The 19341-nt window shown below is 40.4% G+C and overlaps 1 protein-coding gene across 1 annotated transcript in view; it reads right to left on the bottom strand.

Moving 5' to 3' along the window:
- gli2a (GLI family zinc finger 2a) overlaps positions 1 to 15672 on the bottom strand; it is an 85808-nt gene extending 70136 nt beyond the window's left edge. The window contains exon 1 of the mRNA XM_008286064.1: positions 15218 to 15672. The gene's annotated coding sequence lies outside the window, so the exon portion shown is untranslated. The remainder of the gene's footprint in view (positions 1 to 15217) is intronic.
- Positions 15673 to 19341: the final 3669 nt, after the last annotated feature.

Genomic DNA, 19341 nt, shown 5'->3' on the forward strand with positions numbered 1-19341 from the left:
TGGACTAACCATATCCGAAACCTTCACCCTTAAAGTTTTACATTGAGGGTGCTTTGTTCTTGTTCCTTCCTGCCACACAACCACAAAACTGGATGTTTTTTCCACTGAGAAATGCCTTTGCCTTTGGTGAACTATCTTACAAACATTCTGGGTGAAGAATCTGCAATCTGCATGACTGCTGGCTTAACTGTAGTAGAAGTGAACACAGATGCCAAGAAACATGTCTTGATTTTAATACAGTCAACAAATTCTTTAGGGCTATTTTCAGTTAGAGTTCGCCCACACCAGGAAGACTTTGATTATGTTCTGGCCAAATATCAAATTGCTATATTTAATGATTCAAAGTTGCAAAAGGTAGAAGAAAATGACCTGAGCAGGGTTAATGTGTAGGATGGCAAGCATTAACAGAGAAGAGTACAGTTTATAGAAGAAATTGTACATCTTGATTTTCCTTCGCCAGCTCTTGCGATGATGGACTGTCCAGACATACCACTTAACCACACGAGGCACGGGAAAAAGTCTGAGGTAATGGGGAGAGGCACTGTTGTGTTTTCCGCTACAAAGGTCAGTCTTAAAATCAGAAGAGGGTCAGATAACTTCACATCTTTCCAGAGTAAAAATCACTTGTTTTTAGAAATCTTCAGAGAAATGATGCAGGTATCTTGAAAGAAGTCAGAAAAAAAAAAAAAACCCAAGTAATGAATGTACACTTTTAGGTCAGTAGTTATCTTGCTTCACTTTTCTTCTCTGTGAACTTGTCCTCCTGTCTCTGCTAATTTACCTTCTACCCTCTTTGTCTTAGTCTTGCAGGATTTTTGTTATGAGACCTGGTGTGTGTTTTTCTTAGCGCCTCGTTCAGTTTCAAGTGTTCCTCTTCTCCACTACCGTTCAACAGCTCCCCTTTCACCAACACTGAAAGGAATGCAAACACACATCAAAAGAGGCCCTCTCATTTTGAAGATTTCCAGGCTTTGCTCTTCTTACTTTCTTCCTTCCTATCTTTCAGTGAATGCGATCCGTATGCTGGTAGGCTCTCTTTCCTGGCAACACACACACACACACACGCACACACAGAGTCAGCTCGTACACACTCAATGAGAGGCTCACCAACTGCTGTCCCACACTCTGCTCACTTGGCAAATGCAAGAGAGATGGATAAGTGAGGTCTCCTGCCCCTATGCCACCTGCAGACCTCTCTACTCAGGTTTCTGATAGCGACATTCATGCAGGTTAACATAGCAACCACCAAAAGCCAAAATATGGTTTTGTTTTACATATTTTGTGCCGTCATCACAGACGTAAAACTACTTTGGAGACCTGGTTAAGATTAAATTGTGTAACTAGGTCTTTTGATTTCCTTTTTTTTTTACCAGTTTTCTGTATGTGATGTTGTAAGATTGTCACAAAAATAAGATTGGTTTACTTAGTGCTCTTATTGTTCTTCAGCTTGACTATGTTACAGATAAAAAAAAAAAAAACTGAGTGGCGAAAAAGCTCTAAACACTCTGCATAGCCACTGCCCAGCAACAAATACCAACATGGCAGTTGGACAATTAGCTGATGAGCAAGGTGGCGACTTAAGCAACAAAGCGTAGAAGATTTCCCTTTGGAGTTGGTGGTAAAGACCATAACAGAGCTAAAAGAAGAGCTTGCTATATCAGTATTGTATTTCAGGTTCGTATTTACTTCTGGTGTAACCAATGTGGACAGAAATTTGTTACAGCAGGTTTGAGCTTTGAGAGAGATTAACATAGCCTGTTTATATGCAACAGAATGAGAACCTTGGTCACTGGAAGCAAAACCAATCCTGTCTCCCCAAAATAACATTACTGTATAACTAAACTCTATACTTATTTATGTTTAAAAAGTAATATTATTTTATTTTGCAACAAATATAGGATAGAGGCATAAGTCAGCAACAAGGCTTTCACTCATAAACCCGGAGTCTACAGTCCATGTGGGACCATTACTCTTAGATTTAAGCTTCAATTTTGATCATTATTTGTATTATTTTAATGATGAATCCTATCCACATCTAATATATGACTGATTCAATAGGACTTTTTTTTTTTTTTTAATTTTTTATTTTGACTTCAGGGTGACATCTGGAAAGATTACAGTTAAAAAATATGTACAGCAATGATAATAGTACTAGGTTTGAAGTGAAATGTCATACTATGTTGTGAGGGCTGTATTTTTTTTTTAAACTATTTGTTGTAGGAACAACTGTGAAATGTACAAGAAACTGTCTATTTTATACTCAACTTCTGCTCATTGCACTCCAGTTGGCGAAAGGCTAAACTTTGAGGAGGAATGCTACAACCGTCAGATCTAATTTACAGGTGGACAGGTGTACGAGCAGGGGAGGTGGTGGTGAGGGCTTCCACACAGGCTTCTTCTTTCACTGTGCTTCACTTGTACCACCACTATATCCGGATTCAGAGAGCTCCTCACATAATTCAGACAAAAAACATATGTTTTTCCTCTTGCATGGCCAGCCCTAACCACCTTGGCCAGACTTTCTCTACTGCTCTGCAACACTTTCATGAGGAACCTTTAATTTAACTTACCAAATGTTCTCTCCATGAGAGCCTTTTTCACTTAGGAAATACTTCCTTCCTGAGACTATTCAGCTCAGTTTTAGTCTTGGCTTCTGCAGCACCTAACATTCAAATGGTACTCATTTTTAAACCACATTCTGAAACTTTCACCTTTGGTTTACCACATTTGAGACTGTATTCCTGCTAATGTCCATCATTAAAATGCTTTAACTTTTTGATGTATGCATTTTTTGGATCTTGGATAAGAAAAAGAAATATTATCAGGTACCTTGGCTTATGGCAGTTATAACAGCAAAGTTATGGTGTTGTGCAAAAACTTTGCTCTAATCATGTTTATAAAGTGCATGCAATGTTAAGGCACCCATCCACAGGGCTTATTCCCACACATTTCCCCAAATGGAACTTATTACATGTTTAAATCAGCAACAATGAAAAAAAAATTCGTAAGTGCTTATGTTTAACATGAAAGGGATCACTTGTAGTGAAACACACAGGTAGTTATTGCCGAACATTTTAAAGTGTTTAAGTTTTTTTTCCAGTTTTTGTTTATTGAAATCATACAACTTTACCATTTTGGGCCAGTCTTTCCACTTCTCATGGTTTTCATCCACAGCAGACATTTATTTTTAGTGACAAATCTCTAAAAGCCCCAATGTATTTACGAGCTAAAGAGATAGATTCGGGATCAACCAATATGTTTTTCTCAGGGCCACTGTCATAATTGATTCTTGGCAATGGAGAAAGGTAGATGACAAATATTTAGAACCGATGCACATTCAATTTTATATGATACAACATAACATGCAAGGCTGCAAGGTGCGCAGTTGGTAGCACTGTTGCCTTGCAGCAAGAAGGTCACCGGTCCGCATCCCGGTGGGGACACCGGAACTTTCTGCGTGAACTTTGCATGTTCTCCCCGTGCAGCGTGGGTTCTCTCCGGGTTCTCCGGCTTCCTCCCACAAGGTCCAAAAACATGTTAAGGTTAATTGGTGATTCTAAATTGTCTGTAGGTGTGAATGTGAGTGTGCTTGGTTGTCTGTCTCTAAGTGTGGCCCTGTGATAGACTGATGACCTGTCCATGGTGTCCCCTGCCTTCGCCCTAAGCTGACTGGGATAGACTCCAGCCCCCCTGTATAGATGATGGATGGATGGATATTATAATACCTTGTGACAGTTGGAAACCAACATTCATAACTAGGTTAGTTCATTAACAAGGATCACTACAACTGAATTTATACATATATACAGTAAATATTAGACACTAACGACATGTGATAGCAGGAAACCTGTCTTTTCTAACTGGGCTTTCTCATTCTTAATTACCGTAACTAAATATAAAAATAGGAGGAGTGACATTTGCGCGTCACGGGACCCTACAACCTCTGTTTACTGTGAGATCAACTGATTGAGATCAGCAATGGCTTTGCTCCAGCTGTATCATCCACTGTTCTCCTGTTTTGTTGATCTTTTCCTGTTTTTCCGCTTTTATTGCCAACAAAGACCCATAGTTGTACAGACACTGTTTTGAGGGATCTGTTTTTGCTAACTTAGCTGCTAGCAGTTAGCACAGCCATACTGTGAAAGTACCTAATTTTCAGATTTGTGGAGATGCCTGTGCTTCCTGTTTGGTTTTTGCAGATTCTGTCTCTGTTACAGAGACGTGTCTGTCAGTTAGAGCAGATTTTTAAACTTAATCTTACTTTAGGAAGACGCTACCATGCTCCAGATAGTGTTAGCCGCAGGCTAAAGGCAAAGGAAACCTAATTGTGATAGTAGCTGAGCACTGTCTATTTCAAAGCTGTGTTTCAAGTTGTAAAACCCAAAAAACAAGAATGCAAAGCTGCATAGGCCAACAATATTTAATAGTATGCATACAGCGGGTGTCTCACAAATGTGCAACTTTGTGCTTTGCACCTCTCAAAAACCTAAAAGTCCACAAAATTACCCAATGTGAATTTGATGTGCTAAGTTAAAATCTGTATGTTATCAAGCAATCCATATCAGACAAGGAATGTTTTTGTTGACAAATGTTACAGTGAAATGGACGGTGAGCTACAGAGACCTCTGGGAGAAGACAAGTTTAGACTGGGACAGGGCACATTCTCTGTGGATGAATCACTTGTCTTTGGAGAAAAGTCTCGCTGTGAGGATTTGAAACTTGGGTCTGAAAGGTCATGAAGTAGATTGTGAGAGGCCTGACAGCAGCACATTATCCATTAGTCTAATTCAGAGGTTGAAACAACATCACTGCAGGCTGTCACACATGTATTGATTCAAATCACTCAAGCGGAAAGGAGAGTATTTCAACAATATGCATTCTCATACCAGGGGGCACATTTTCTATAGGGGGATGCTTAGGCTTCAAACTTGGCTCAGTTACTTCCAAATCTTGCTTTAAGGTAAAGATAACCTGTGATTGATTCAAATTCTATTTCAGAATAATTTATAATAGTGACCTAGAGCAAGATTGTTCATATGTGTCTTACTCACTGCTATGCAAATTAGGACATTTTCAGGACCTTTTCTCCATCACATTCCACTATTTTTTTTCTTTTCTTTTTTTTTTTGAATCTTCTATCCGTTCCAGACTTTACAATCTGCAGACTGCACTTGGGGACTGAAATCCCTAACCGTCCAGTGGATTGCAAATGATAAAGAGTAATGAGAAGCTAACAACTGATGTAATATAAAAGGCATCTAAAACAGCAGAAAAAGGCCCTGTGGATGAGTTCTTACCCCACCCCTGAACCTGACCTTTCCTGCTAGTAAAGGTAATATCCTGTGGTTGATCTCTTTGTCTCCCTCGACCAACAGAAAACAGATGTGGCGCTCTTGGCCTATACAGTACATAGTCCCCAACAGGGAGGAATCTACATGGGTGCAATGTAGGTTTTTGTCTTGTCTCAACACTGACAAAGAGCAAAGAATAGTAGTCAACAGATGTAGCATTGAACTCTTACAACTGTTTTACTCCCACAATGACCAGTTTAAAAAAAAAATAAAAAATCAAAGCCAAAGATACATAGTTTCCACAGTTTTCTTCCTTGAAACTTGTAACTTAAAGGTAAGACTGGATATTAGGAAATGCTATTAGATTTGCAAGAATTTGTCATGAACATATTATGTTAAACAGTCACCCCATGATTGTGCTTGAGGAAAAGTCAGGGCATCGCAAAACTGTTTTAAATCATCACAAGGGAAACATGAACGTCTGTATCAAATTTCAAGACAATACACTGAAACATTTTTCAGAGTATTTTAGCCAGGACTCTGTCCAATATTACTGTCTCTAACATGAACAATTAGCAATTATACTTTAAAAAGTAATTGAAGGAACCTATTCTCACCTCCTAATTAAATGAATGGTTGCAAGATAAAAAAAAATCTAACTCACTGATTTAGATAAATCTTTGAAGCTGCGGTTAACAAAAACTGATTGGTAACTCAATATTGTGTGCAATTTAAACCCACATTTTTTGCATTAGTTGATACAAAACTAAATTCAAGTTAAAGTAATTTAACTAAATTCATTTTTTTCTTTATGTTAAGTTGAGGTTTTAAAGTCTTCACCCATCTTAACATGCCTGGAGAATTTCAGACATTAAACTGCTCATGAAAAACACCTGCGATTGTTGAGGAAAAGCTGATTCCCTTAACTCAGCGTAGTTTGTTTGTGAAGCACAGTTTCTTTACAATTTGACATAACTCAACAAGATTGATGCAAACTATTGCATTAAATATTATTTGTTGAGCCCAAGCATTTTTTTTATAGTGCAGATGATGTCAGCTTGAATTCTGGTAGATTCATATTGTTTTAATGTGACAGTTAATTTAAAAAAATTAACTGTCTGTAAAATGTTTTCTTTACTTACATGTCACAGCTAATACTATGTTGGCCCTTTAACAATGTAATGGAGGTGTGTGTGTCTATGTGTTAAAGTCCCAGCTGTCACTGGTGCCACATTGCACACTGCTGAGTTGAGCCGGTTTCCTCTCTGAAGCATTTGGCCTGGGTCATTCATCCTAAATGTGTTGTTAGCACTCACTCTCGACTCCTTCAGCTGTCAATAACCTCGGCAACTACTTAAGCAAAACTAGCATTGTGTGTTGATCTCTGTGTGTGTTCCTTTGCACAACCACAGTGGATAAGCCTCCAAGCCAGTGAGTAAGGAATTGGTCAAATCAATGTTGGCATTTTCTGCACTCAGGTTTCACTGTGGTGCAGCTTCCACATTGTTGCGGTGAAGTCAGCACTGCAGTAGAAGTGCTTGTGATAGCTGACAGTCCGTGGCTGTGCATTGCTGGCTCATTCATGCCAACTGCTACTACTTCCTAGTCAGATCTCAGGCCTTTGGTGACAGGAGGGGGGCTCCCCTTGAAGTCAGACGGGGGTTCCGTGTATGTGTGTTTGTGTTGGCTGGGGACCCACTTGAAGCAGCTGTCAAAGTACATCACTAGGTGTGAGCTTGTGTTAATTGTAACTACTAACAACTGCTGAATTAACTACAGTTGTTAGTAGCTAAAATGCATTTTTCAGTTTGGACAAAACATATCAGTGCCCCTTAATACCAACAAGTGATATTAATATGGATACCCCAGCCTCATTTTTCACTCTGAATGTCAAAATTAGCAGTTGGAAACTAATGTCAAGCTTGTTCAAACAGATCAAGGACTATGTGGTGGTAAAGCTACAAAGACAACTTCTGTCACCTCTATCCCACTTGTAGTAGCGTTAAGAGTTCTGTTGCACACATCTCCAACACTGGTCCTCTAACCTACTCTACAATAACTCATTTTAAATTCATTACCCATTCCACTACCCAAGTACTATCATTAGTCTGCATCTTTGTTTATTTTGACAGATGACATAAAAAAAAAGATTTGATCTCAACCTAGCAGCATAGTAAATCCTCTTAGTGTTTAACAGGCAGAGTTTATGAGCTGCCTGTAAATAGCTATAATATGCTCCTTCAGTTCTGAAGAAGAGCAGCTAAATCCTGAATTTGGGTGTATTTACACAACAACCTGCACTCAACCAACTGAGACTGAAAGAGAACTGAGCACTAATAAATTGTGTTGTTGTTTCCTTGAGTAACACAAACATTTCTGAGAAAAATTGGAGAAGTGTCACTTTAATTGTGTGTTCTGATACTGAAGAAATTAAGAGCAGTCTGATCACAAGGACCATGTGGTCAATCATTAGGTCCAACCATTTTAACACTGGTGCCATCTTTAACATGCAACACGACCTGCAAACTTGAAGTCTGCACCATCAGTAATGTGTACTTTGCAGTTCTTACAAGCTTTTTTTTTTTTTTTTGGTCCTGGAATGTGCTGCTACACTGTGACCACCTGTTGACATCACTGAGTTCACTCTGAGAGCAGCCTGACATTACAAAGTCTTGTGAACCAACTGAGCACAAAGATGGGCCCTGCATATAACCAGTGCGGTTTTCATCCTACTTTCTCTCTAATGAGCTGATTACAAAACATGAGCAAACCTCATTTTGGCCTAAAGCCACAGCGGGAGATAGAGAGAGAAGAAAGGGGAGATGATGGCAGCAACAGACATGTTGTGAGGGAGGAGGGGAAGGTTTCAGAGTAAGTTGCTAAAGACAACCACATGTCTCTATATCCAAGCTCAACTCTGACTCTCTGTCTCTCCGTTTCTTGTCTCCGGCTTCTATCTGCAAGGAGACTGTGGCCTGGCACTAAATCAGCACGATTTGGAATCTAATATCTCCCATCATATGGAAATGTATGAAAAAGAGCCCAACCACCCTGCTCTAAAGGCTGTGTCGACTTTGTAGCTATGGGAGGGCCTTGTGTAAATCACAACGTACAAACTCCTTGCCCTCTCCCCTTCCAAACACAAACCCCAGAGTTAGAAGCACAAACAGATCCCACTCCCCCTCCTCTTTCTTTTTCTCTGTGATGACTGCATTTTGTTGTCAGTGGCCTCTGCGTAGACCCCAATTTCTGCCTCTGCATCAGATTAGGGCCAGCGGCAAACAGAGCAGACAATACACCATTGTCTGTCAGCCTGTGTCAGTCTATCTTAACAGCTTGCAGTCACACAGAAAAGCCTGTTGGGTGTTTGATGAGGAAGTGATAATGATACAGTGAAGGTAAATCATAATCCCTCTTTCTGATGGCACCAACAGCTGTTCATCTTTTTTCTTTCCACTGCCGGCCAGGAGGTAACATTGAAGGAGGAAAGCATGCGCTCTCACATATCTGCAACACCTTAGTGTGTAGTTACCTTTAAAAAAACAACAAACAAAAAAAACCCTTCCAATCACTACTCTCTACTTAAACTTGCTTATTTTGTCAACCAGTATTTCTCCGGGATGAAAGACCATTTCATGTAACCTACTTTTTACTGAAGGAGTGATAAATTGATTTTGAGAAAAAAGTGAAAAATCTGAACGTACAGGAAGTTAGGCAATCTGACTTTCAAGACAAACTAAGTAGCTCTGCAAAATATGCAAGTTGTGACAACCTGAGGTGTTCATTCATTGAAGTGACTGCAACGCTACAAAAGCTTGTATCTACAAGGTGTGTCAGAAAAGTTTCAGGACTGGTGTCAAAAAAACATATATTTCAAATCCAAACTACAAACTACAAGTGTTCCCGTTCAAAGTAATCCCCCTGGAGTCTAACACACTTCCCCAGCCTTCTCTGTCATGCCACCATGAACTCCTGGAAGGATTCTTCAGGGATCCTCCTCAGCTCCATCATCACAGCCATCTTGATGTCGTCCATGTCTTCAAAACAGGTCCCCTTAATGACCCCTTGAGCTTCGGGAAGAGGAAACAATCCCACGGAGCCAGGTGGAATGAGTATGGAGGTTGCTCCAGCACGGTGATGTTATTCTCAGCCAGGAACTGTTAGATGCTCAAGGCATTGTGAGCAGGCGCGTTGTCATGGTGAAGCAGCCATGACTTGTCCTGCCACAACTCTCACCTCTTCTCGCGCACTGAATGAAGCAAACGCTGCAGGATCTCTTTGTAGACATGCCGGTTGATCGTCTGAAGGGGAAAACTCCTAGTTTGTAGTTTGGGTTTGAAATATATCTTTTGTGACACCAGTCCTGGAACTTTTCTGACACACCTTGTATATAGCTTGTGTTTTAACATTCCTCTCTTGATAGATTGTATAAAGCACTGAGTGTCTGCAATGGCAAAGATCTGAGAAACATTGTGCAGTGATTAATAATGATTCTGATTTTGCATCAGGTTCCTATAACACTACTCTGTTTCCCCTGCAGGAACTTGTGGGCCATTTTAGACTGAATCTTTGTCTGTGTTCCATCTGCAAGATCTGCCCCTGTGGAACCCTTTTCAGAGCTGTTAATGGGGAAGAACAAAGTTCCTGCTCTAAAGTTGGTACTTTTGAACTGCCCTGAAAAACTTCTCCTCTCTACCATCTTCATCATATATGCTAACATAAAAAACATCCATTGTTCTATCTGATACGTGCGCATGGAACTGGAGTCGTGTCCAGTAACTACGATTTGTCATTTATCGTTGATTTGTGTTTAGGTGCACTCAGAGTGAATGTCGTGCTCAAAGCTGTGGACTCCTACACTGCAATGGAAACAGAAAGGTTGAAAAGGCTAATTAGAAGGCCTTTCCTGTAAATGTTTGCACCACCTTGGTCAAAGCTGCAGTGAACAGCTACCTACTGTTGAACTCATTATGGACCAAAGATGCTGTCTTTTATACTCTACACTTTGATCTTTGTTTTCAAAGGCTGTTGCCTATTTTACCTACTATATAACTTGGATGTCTACTGTTTGTTCAGAGAGTAGATTGTAAGCTAGTATTTGTTAGTGCGACTGCGAGCTGCTCGCCTTGTGAGCAGAGGGCTACAGAGGTCTCATAAGCTCTCTTCATTCTAACTCCTCAATTTTAACATTGTACTGTTCAGTCCCAACCGAGGGAAGGGACTTCACACAGCTCCCTGTGGAACCACAAGAGCTTCATACAACTATTTTTTTCTCATGTACAGCAGTATTCCACGAAGCCCGGAAACAGACTTTGATGCATAAAGTCAGTGGGGTTCCGCTTTGATAAAAACACCAAAAACTCATCAAATACTTTTCTATTGATTAACAAGTCAATTAATTATTTGCTTTAACTCTAACTACTTTTTGTTTCAATGCAGTCTAGTACATCTATTTTCTCATCTCTCTTTCTTCTTAAATTACAGGTTTTATTTAAGTTACACAAGCCAGTGAATAAATTATGTTTTTGAGTAAAGTCAAGTTGTTTAATGCCGAAGAGAAAGAACATGTTTTGCATCACATTTCTTTAAGTTTGCTTTTCCTAAAACCTTGATTTTTGCACCATTTTATGCTATTTAATACACAATATGAGTCTTGTAGGTTAAAGAACACAACAATCCCTCAAGACCAAATTTGCTCTTGCTTTGTGAGGACAAATACAAATACTCAAAATGTTGGGACAAAAAAGTTGTTGGGGTGAAAAAAAAAGAGCCAGCCTGTCACTTTCCATTGTCCAGGGAGTTTATCTTGTGTTGAGATAATGAAATCAGTCTCCCCCATCCCCCTCCACAAATGAACTGACCCCCTGTGACCTGGGCAGGATTTCTCCACAAGACCCCAGAGCTACCACCACCATTGTTCCTTTGTAAGCCGATAGACAATGATGATGTTACTGCTTAAATGCTTTTGGGAAACTGGGTTTCCGATGAGTCAGTTAAGGAGTGTGTGAAGAGTTCGGCCAGAACGTGATGGGAAGATCTTTGTATACTCTGCTGGTGATGACACATCATGCATCACATGAAGCTCACTGTATACAAGAGTGAATCTGTTTAAGTTTTCCTCCCTTTTTGGAGATACTGGAGCTGGCTAGGGTAGAATTACAGGACAAAGTAACAGGCGTAGGAAGAGGATCATAAGACTTTGGCGTAGAAATATGATTTCCCTGAAACAACTTATTTCTGCTGCAGTTGTGCATACCTGCTTAGGATGAAGGTGACTGTGTGCAGTGATCAATGAGGTCAATCGTCTGTAATGAGCATGTCAGTTATTTTACTGTAAAGCTCTTAAAATGGCTTGTTAAATGTACATCAGCCTTTGTTAAGTTTTCCACTGAACATGTGTTTTTGGAGGCCGTGTGTGCTTTTGACGGCGGCGCTACAATCAAGCGTGACCTCAGTTTCTGTGCTGGGATTCGAGTGCCCACTCATCGCTGCTCTAGTGTAAAGAGGGGGAGGCAGGAGAGGGTGAAATGTGCTACACCCCCTACTCCCAAATCCACCACCACCACCAACCCGGATATGATGTGAGCCTCCTTAACCTCACACACTTGAGGGAAAATGAACAGGACGCCTTGAGGGGAAAGGAACAACAGGCCTTAAAACAAGCGGGAATTGTCCTGCGTCGTCCCTCATGCCAAAAGCAAAAGAGATGGGATTCAGTGAAGGGCTCTACAGATGAATGTAAGCAGCCATCTCTCTCGTGCTCTCCCACTTTTCCCTCTATCTGAAGTGCAGGCTGACTGTGAAAGATCGTGGTGGCATCGCTCAACACGTAGCTGCCTTTTGCAGCCCCCTTAAATGGCCATTAAAGTCTCATCAATTCATTCCTGCACATGAGTAAGTTTCAGTCCACCACACACCCCTCCTCTGTGAGCTCCAGGCCTCTGTCCTGTGCAAAGCAGACACCAGTACAGCGGAGCCACGGCTGCTCAAATCACTTTCATTACCTTCATTTGAAACAATTTGAGTAAATGACCAACACCTGACACCTGACATTTGCTGCTACCACTTTTGACTTGTGTGTGAATTTTCGATCAAAATCATATAAAGACTAATCTCAATAGTACCAAGTGCTTAATTATAGATCAGACAAAACGATCACATTTTAAACATCACCTTACATACATTTTGAAAATTTCCAACTTATGTTTTTCACATTTAGATTTATTACTGTGGGTTCAGGGAAAGTTGTATGTGCAAATAGTCAATTCTAAAATACTTCAATTATTAATTTACAATTAAGAAAACATAGCAATATATTTAATCATTGCTTGCAACTCTGTACTAACATTTCAAATAAATAAAATTAGGTAAGTTACTTACTTAAATACATATTGTGCTCTGTGAAATATTTGTAATCTCACTTAAACTGCAGTTAATAAGTAATGGGTTTAAGAATTGTGTGCATTTCTTAGTAAACGAGAGTAACAACAAAACTGATAATTGTAATCTAATATTCATTGACACTGAGAACAGTGTGGGGGAAATATTATTGTCCTGCTATCTATCTATCTATCTATCTATCTATCTATCTATCTATCTATCTATCTATCTATCTATCTATCTATCTATCTATACACTTTTCACCAACAGCCAAATGTTAATTAATGTGCTACAGAAAATGTAAGAAGTCAAGGAAACACAATGAAGAACACAAAATGTATACAAAGATTATAAATGCAAAAGAGTTGCTCACTGCTGCTCCTGACTACAGTGTGTTCCGCTGCAGCAGGTCAGAGGTTTACACAGTGCTTAAGGAAAAGAGCAGCAGCTACCCCTTATCCACAGCCACTAAATTCCAGTGCAAACATTTTTCAGCGAGGCCTCAGAAGCCCCCCCACACACCCCAGCTACTGCATCCCCACGCAGGCCACATTTTCTTATGGCTGCCATCATGAAGTGACAGGCTGCTGAATGGCTTCATTGGTACAGTGGAGTGTCTGAGCTCAGTGAAATGAGGGTCGGAGCGGGATGGGCTGGGGGTGAAGGCATTCTCTCTCTCTTTCTCTTTTCTCTCAACTTTTGAGTTTACTCAGCAGGAGTGAGTGGTTATGGCAGAGGCGGAGGAGGGTGGTGTTGGTAGTGGTGAGGTGCTCCTCCCCCCTCCTCGGAGTCACTCAGACTTCATCCTCTCCACCAACCCTCCTCTCTGTCCCTGTACGCTAGACTTCATCGGTATTTGCTTTCACAAAAAAAAAAGTCGTACCCCCTCCTCCTTTTCCTTGGCCTATACCCCTGTGACACACACACACACACACACACCACATACACACACACACACACCACACACACACAACCGAGACACTCCTTTTGGTTCATTAAATTTTCTGCGGACTTCCAGAAAAAAAGGCCCCAAAAAAGAAACCCAGATCAATAAAGTGGGGCCTGTGCACAGAGGCAATGTGTGAAAACGGGGGCTACAGCAGCATACATACAACAGCACACAGGGGCTGGGGCTGTGGAGATGAAAGTGACATGACCACTATAGGGTCTCTGAACGCTGCAGAGCGGAGCCCCCGAACTGAAGCTGAATGAGCTGAATAGGCTCATCCATTCTTCACTCCTTTCACTCTCCGTAGGCCCTAACTGTTGGAACTCTTCATTCTTCACAATGGGCAAATGCACTAAAACTTTTTCTTTTTTTTCTCATGCAAATCACCTCAGCCCTCACTGGCGTTGTCATCATGTGAAGCGGAAAACACATATGCACATACTAGATTTGGAAAAGAGGCTCACAAATATTGTTATTTGAAGCTTTTACACGTTCAGTCTTCTTTAAAAAATTTTTTGAATTATTCCTTAAATCTTCCTTTTGGATGCATCTCATTTTGGTTTTGAAGCACAACAAATTTCCTACTTTTCTAGATCTGTGTCTCATTAACATGCAAAAAAAACCCATCCAAGCCCCTGTTTGATTTTCAAATGTGACTTATATGGAAAAGAAGCTTTACAAAAAACAAACACGCAGTTACTTCTTTACTGATATGTAGGCCAAAACAACCACCAAAAAAAGTGGGACTCATAATTCCACACATGAGTTTGGAGATCATTAGCAGCGCCTGTTAGATAGGAGTAAAAGCCAACAGCAAATATAGCTGCTAAAGGGCCCCACAAAGGCGTGAAGTGTTTGTTGACTGCTCAGTCTGGAGAGCAAACAGTAAACTTTGAATCTTTCAACAATAAGTACACATCTTCTACAGCCCTGTAACAGGCATTAATGTGTCCATGCTGCTACTGCATTCCTGACACTTTGTGCCTGATGTTTGTTTCTTTTCTTTGTAGCACTAAAAGATTAAAAAAAGTAAAAGCTCAAAAGTGAGAAAAGTGTGTAGGGGTGACTGCTGAGGTGCAATGTGTGTTATTGTAATGGATTTTTTTTTGAGTTTTAAAACAGCAATTAAAAGTGTTTTCTTGGTGTTGGTAAATGCATTTAATGTTAAATTTGCAGGCTTGTTTTTAGTTTTAACCATTAAAAAAACACCTAATTTTACAGTTTGGAGACTTCATAAGAAACCCTGATAATTTGTGCCTAACTATTAAAAGGAATGTAGAAGGATTGGCGCCGAGTATTCTGATCACATCTCTTTCCATATAGATCAAGTTGCAGGACAAAAATTTTTTGGATTCCTGTGTCAGATAAGTTCAAAGTGCAAATGAGATGTGAAGCTGCCCTAAGCCTCATCTGCCGTTGACACGCAAGGCAGCAGAAAAGAGGAGAGGAGGAGGAACTCGCCAGTAAAACACTTTTTTTTAACAACCTTGCCGTGCGAATATTAACAGACAAAATACGAACAAACACAACATCAAGGCAAAATTAACGCGACTTTTCCCGAAGCTGCTGCTGTCAGCATCGGCACAAAGTTCCCTACCTTCACTGCGTCTCTTTTCTCTTCGAAGCCGAGCCTCTTCCACTCCGTCTTTTTGTCCGAGGAAAACTTTGCCAGGAGTCTGATTCCCGTAAACTAGAACTGAGCTGGCACCAATACTGAACGCACGACGCGCAAACAAGCCTCGCCGGACTTTACGCGAAACTCCATGAACTGAGTTAACAAAAGTTTAGAAACACGCAAAGTTTGAACGGCATTACAGCCCGTATGTCCCGTAGAGCGATTCAGTGCGAAGCAGAAGTCACGTCTAACTTTTTCTTACAATCCATCTTCTCCGAGAGGTGCGCTCTGGTGTGCGTGCTTTGCGCGCTTTCAGCAAACTAACATGATGCGTAATGGTCTTGTTTTCTCTAGTGCGCGTAAAAGTTTGGAACTGAGAGCGGTTTGGCCTCTCTCGGCAGTTGTTGCAGAGACAAGCGGTGGTGTTGAGATCTTCAGGCTGCTGATCTGTTTTCAATCCGACCCCCCTTCTCTCTCTTTCCCCCTTTACCATCTCCTCCTCTCTCACTCCCCTTGCTCCCTGGTGAGTTGAGCCATTTGCTTCACCAGATGGGCCGGGCTAACTCAATCCAGAAGTTGTAGACGGGAGAAAAGTTAGGTAAAGTTTCATTTATTGTTCGATTTTTCACGGGCTTTACGGTTAAGTATCTCTACTGGAGCCAGTTTTGCTCGGGAATTCCAAGTCCACGAGTCATTGCTCTTGAAAAACACAAATTCGCATCAGTTACAGTTGTAGCAAAGAAGTCAGTGCTTTGTTGACATTATTTCATCAGCTTTCTTGCAGATGGGAAAAGAGCACTTCGAGTTCCAGTGGCTTTTTTTTCTGTTGAGGAGCCGTGATTCTTTGAGTGGGTGGAAGAATAATCAAAGAACTCTGTTATCTTGAACAAACTAAACGCACATTCAACAACAAACACATCCACACCCTGTAGTTAAAGCCAAAGCTTGTTGATTTAAAAAATAGACAACAATCTTCATAATTCATGCTTTGTTTATTCCCGTTCAGGCTTTTTCATCTGGAACCTTTTATTCAGCGGTGCAGCGGGGGGCAGCAGTGATACTTTGCGGACAAACAGCATTTATTATGTGATGCCTGTACAGTTGATTTCACCTCAGATAACCCTGTCCATGCTAGGGAATTTAAAGGATCATTTTGCGTTTTTTGTTTAACAGAAAGTTTGAAGAAACGTGAAGATGTAGAAACACAGAGAATGAAGAATTAAACTAAACTGAATTTCCCTCTGAGTTGAATAAAGTCCAAGTAATACTAATAAAATATAAAGGTAGCCTTCAGGTAAAAGTACTGAATTCCAAATTCAACTTAAGTAAATGTATAGAAGTATATTCTAAAATACTAAAAGTTTCAAAAGTAAAAGTTCTCATGATGCAGCAGAATGACTCCTGTCAGTGGAATCTTAGGCTATATCATAGCAGACTATTATGCCGATGGAAGTGTAAGCAAAACTTTAAAGGGATAGTTCAGTCTCTTTGAAGTGGGGTTGTGTGAGGTACTTAAGTCTTGACTATACTCATTAGCGCACACCCACAGATGCATAGTTGTTACACTGCTTTTCTTTCCATGAGAGTCCACTTGGAGGACTCGTTGCATACATGCACAGAAGGTCGTATCTGTATATTCTGCGCATGCAGAGTACTGGTGAGCATGCGCACCACTGTTCTTGTAACGTTGTTGCAGGCACACATTTTGGGCTACATATGCAGAGTGGGTACGCGTAGACAGAGTTAGATGATGAAATTTACATCACGTGCACCCCAACCATACCCATGGTTGCAGAAAGTATAACACTGCCCTTAAACTACTCTGTAATCATCGTGCAGTCCAATTGGAGAACTCTATTCCATATATAAGCAGAAGGTCGTATCTAGTTATTCGGTGCAACACACTACTGCAGAGCATGCACACTGCTGCTGTTGTACTTGCCGCGTGGACTGTATTGCACTTTAGGGTGCATGCAAATGCTTGCATACTTGAGAAAGCAGAAACTCTAAAATCTTGATTATACTCAGATGTGAATGTGTATGTGGACCACTGCAGACACCACGACATGTAGATGTTACTGTACTACGTTTGTAGTTGCCACGAGTCCACTAGGAAGACTCCTTTCTTTACAGCAAGTCACATCTTTGTATTCTGTGCATGCACACTCCTGCTGAGCACTATTTCCCTTGCTATGCAGTCAATGTGCAGATTGTATGCACAGACCCAAATTTTTGGCCGCACAGCAACATCCACAGAGGGGTCCATGAGGACTCTTGCAGACTTGGGATGATGACAAAAGTGATGTCATGCAGACCCTCATGTTCTTGTGGACACACTAAGTATAACACTGGCCGAAAACTGGCCTTATTAATAGTCAGTGTATTAACCAAAACAGATTGTGGTGAACAATGTCCTCAATTTGGAGAAGCAGACAGGAGCAGCAGCATGGAGACTAAGCAGTAAACTGCTGTGGGTGAGATCAGCAGCAAAACAGATTTTAATTATCTAAATAATTCTAACTAATTCTATCTATAAGTGTATCTGTTGTTGTTGTTGTTTTTTTTTTTTTTCTTACTGCTTTCCCTTGCTGTCTGATGGCTATTTTCGATGGGGAACTGAAGATTTTGTATTGCTGTCTCCTCCCCTGACAAAAACAATAATTTTACCTGGCAAAAGGAGAGTTGCTGGTTTACTGCTGTGTAACTTTGGTGCTAAACACACTCATTTGGATCTGAACTAATGTGTTAAACACCAAAGTCATACAATATCAATATAAAATCTAGTCGACTCAGACAGCACGACAAGCAACTCCCATTTTCTGCATGGAGTCAGCTGCGTCTGAAGAGAGCATAGATCAACATAATGGCAAGGTCTGTCTGATGACAAGGTAAAACAGTGAAACTATTGTAAATGTAGCATGCACTTAAAGTGATACATTACACTAATGCTCCTGATCCCAGCAGTATGGAAATACCTCAGATCTGTTTGTTAATACAGCACCTTAGAAAATTCTACCTGTAGACCTGATCTGACTGCATATTTTGACCAATATGACTTTGAATATTATGTGATTCAACTTGTCATTCTGTCCCATACATAGGTGGGACCATGTTCCAGTCACATCATGCCATTGTGCACCTTAAGTATTCTATTTATGACAGTACATGGAGTAATTTACTAAAGGCCTTTAATGAGACTGTGGGCCTGAGCTTTAACTCTGCTGTCAATGCAATATTGTGCAATTTAGCCACCTTTGAAATGCACCATATTGTGACGTAGTCTGATGTTAGAGTTACTTATGAATAGTGATGCATACAGTGTTAATTATTAATCATTTCATGATGTGAACTTAGCTTGACAGTGACTGCATGTGGATCATACTGATGAGATATTTTTTGTTTTAGAAGTTACTGTCTGTGATGGAGAAGTTTTTGAATGTTTTGCGGATGGAAGAGTAGCCAGACGCATGGCCACAAAAAAAAACAAAAAACAACAACCTCCCATAACCTCCCATTCCTCTTACTCTCTGTGTAATGGCCACATATTTTCTACACTAACATAATGACACTATTGTAATAAACCCATCTGATGGCCTTTTTTGGTGCTTTAATCATACATATCAGCACTACATTTCAGTTTACTTAAACCAAAACCAATTGTAAAACTGCAGCTTATAAGGCCGAAAGACATCTGAGGCCCCTGAACATTTGCCACTTTACCTGACTGGTAACCCAGGTATCTAATATTACTATAAATACTCAGGTTCAAGTCCTGCAATGTACACCACAAAAATACAGATAATAGACAAATTTAAAACAAACAAACAAAAGAAACATTTATAGTATGTGTCACAAAATTTCAGTTGTCAACCTCACATTAGATTACATATAATACCACATCCACAATGAAGATCTCTGGCAGTTAGCTGGCAGTTGTTCTAGACAAAGCATGTCATTGCATGCAGCATTACTATACAGTACATATTCCTAAACCAAGACATGGACAGTAAAACAAAAAGAACCACAATACAGAGTGTATCTACAGTATAGAACACAGATCTTCAGTGGCAGCGTCGCCATGCAAAAGTATCCGTTTCATGGTTTTT

Source organism: Stegastes partitus, unplaced genomic scaffold (assembly GCF_000690725.1).
Source record: "Stegastes partitus isolate 25-593 unplaced genomic scaffold, Stegastes_partitus-1.0.2 Scaffold429, whole genome shotgun sequence".
Lineage (NCBI taxonomy): Eukaryota > Metazoa > Chordata > Actinopteri > Pomacentridae > Stegastes > Stegastes partitus.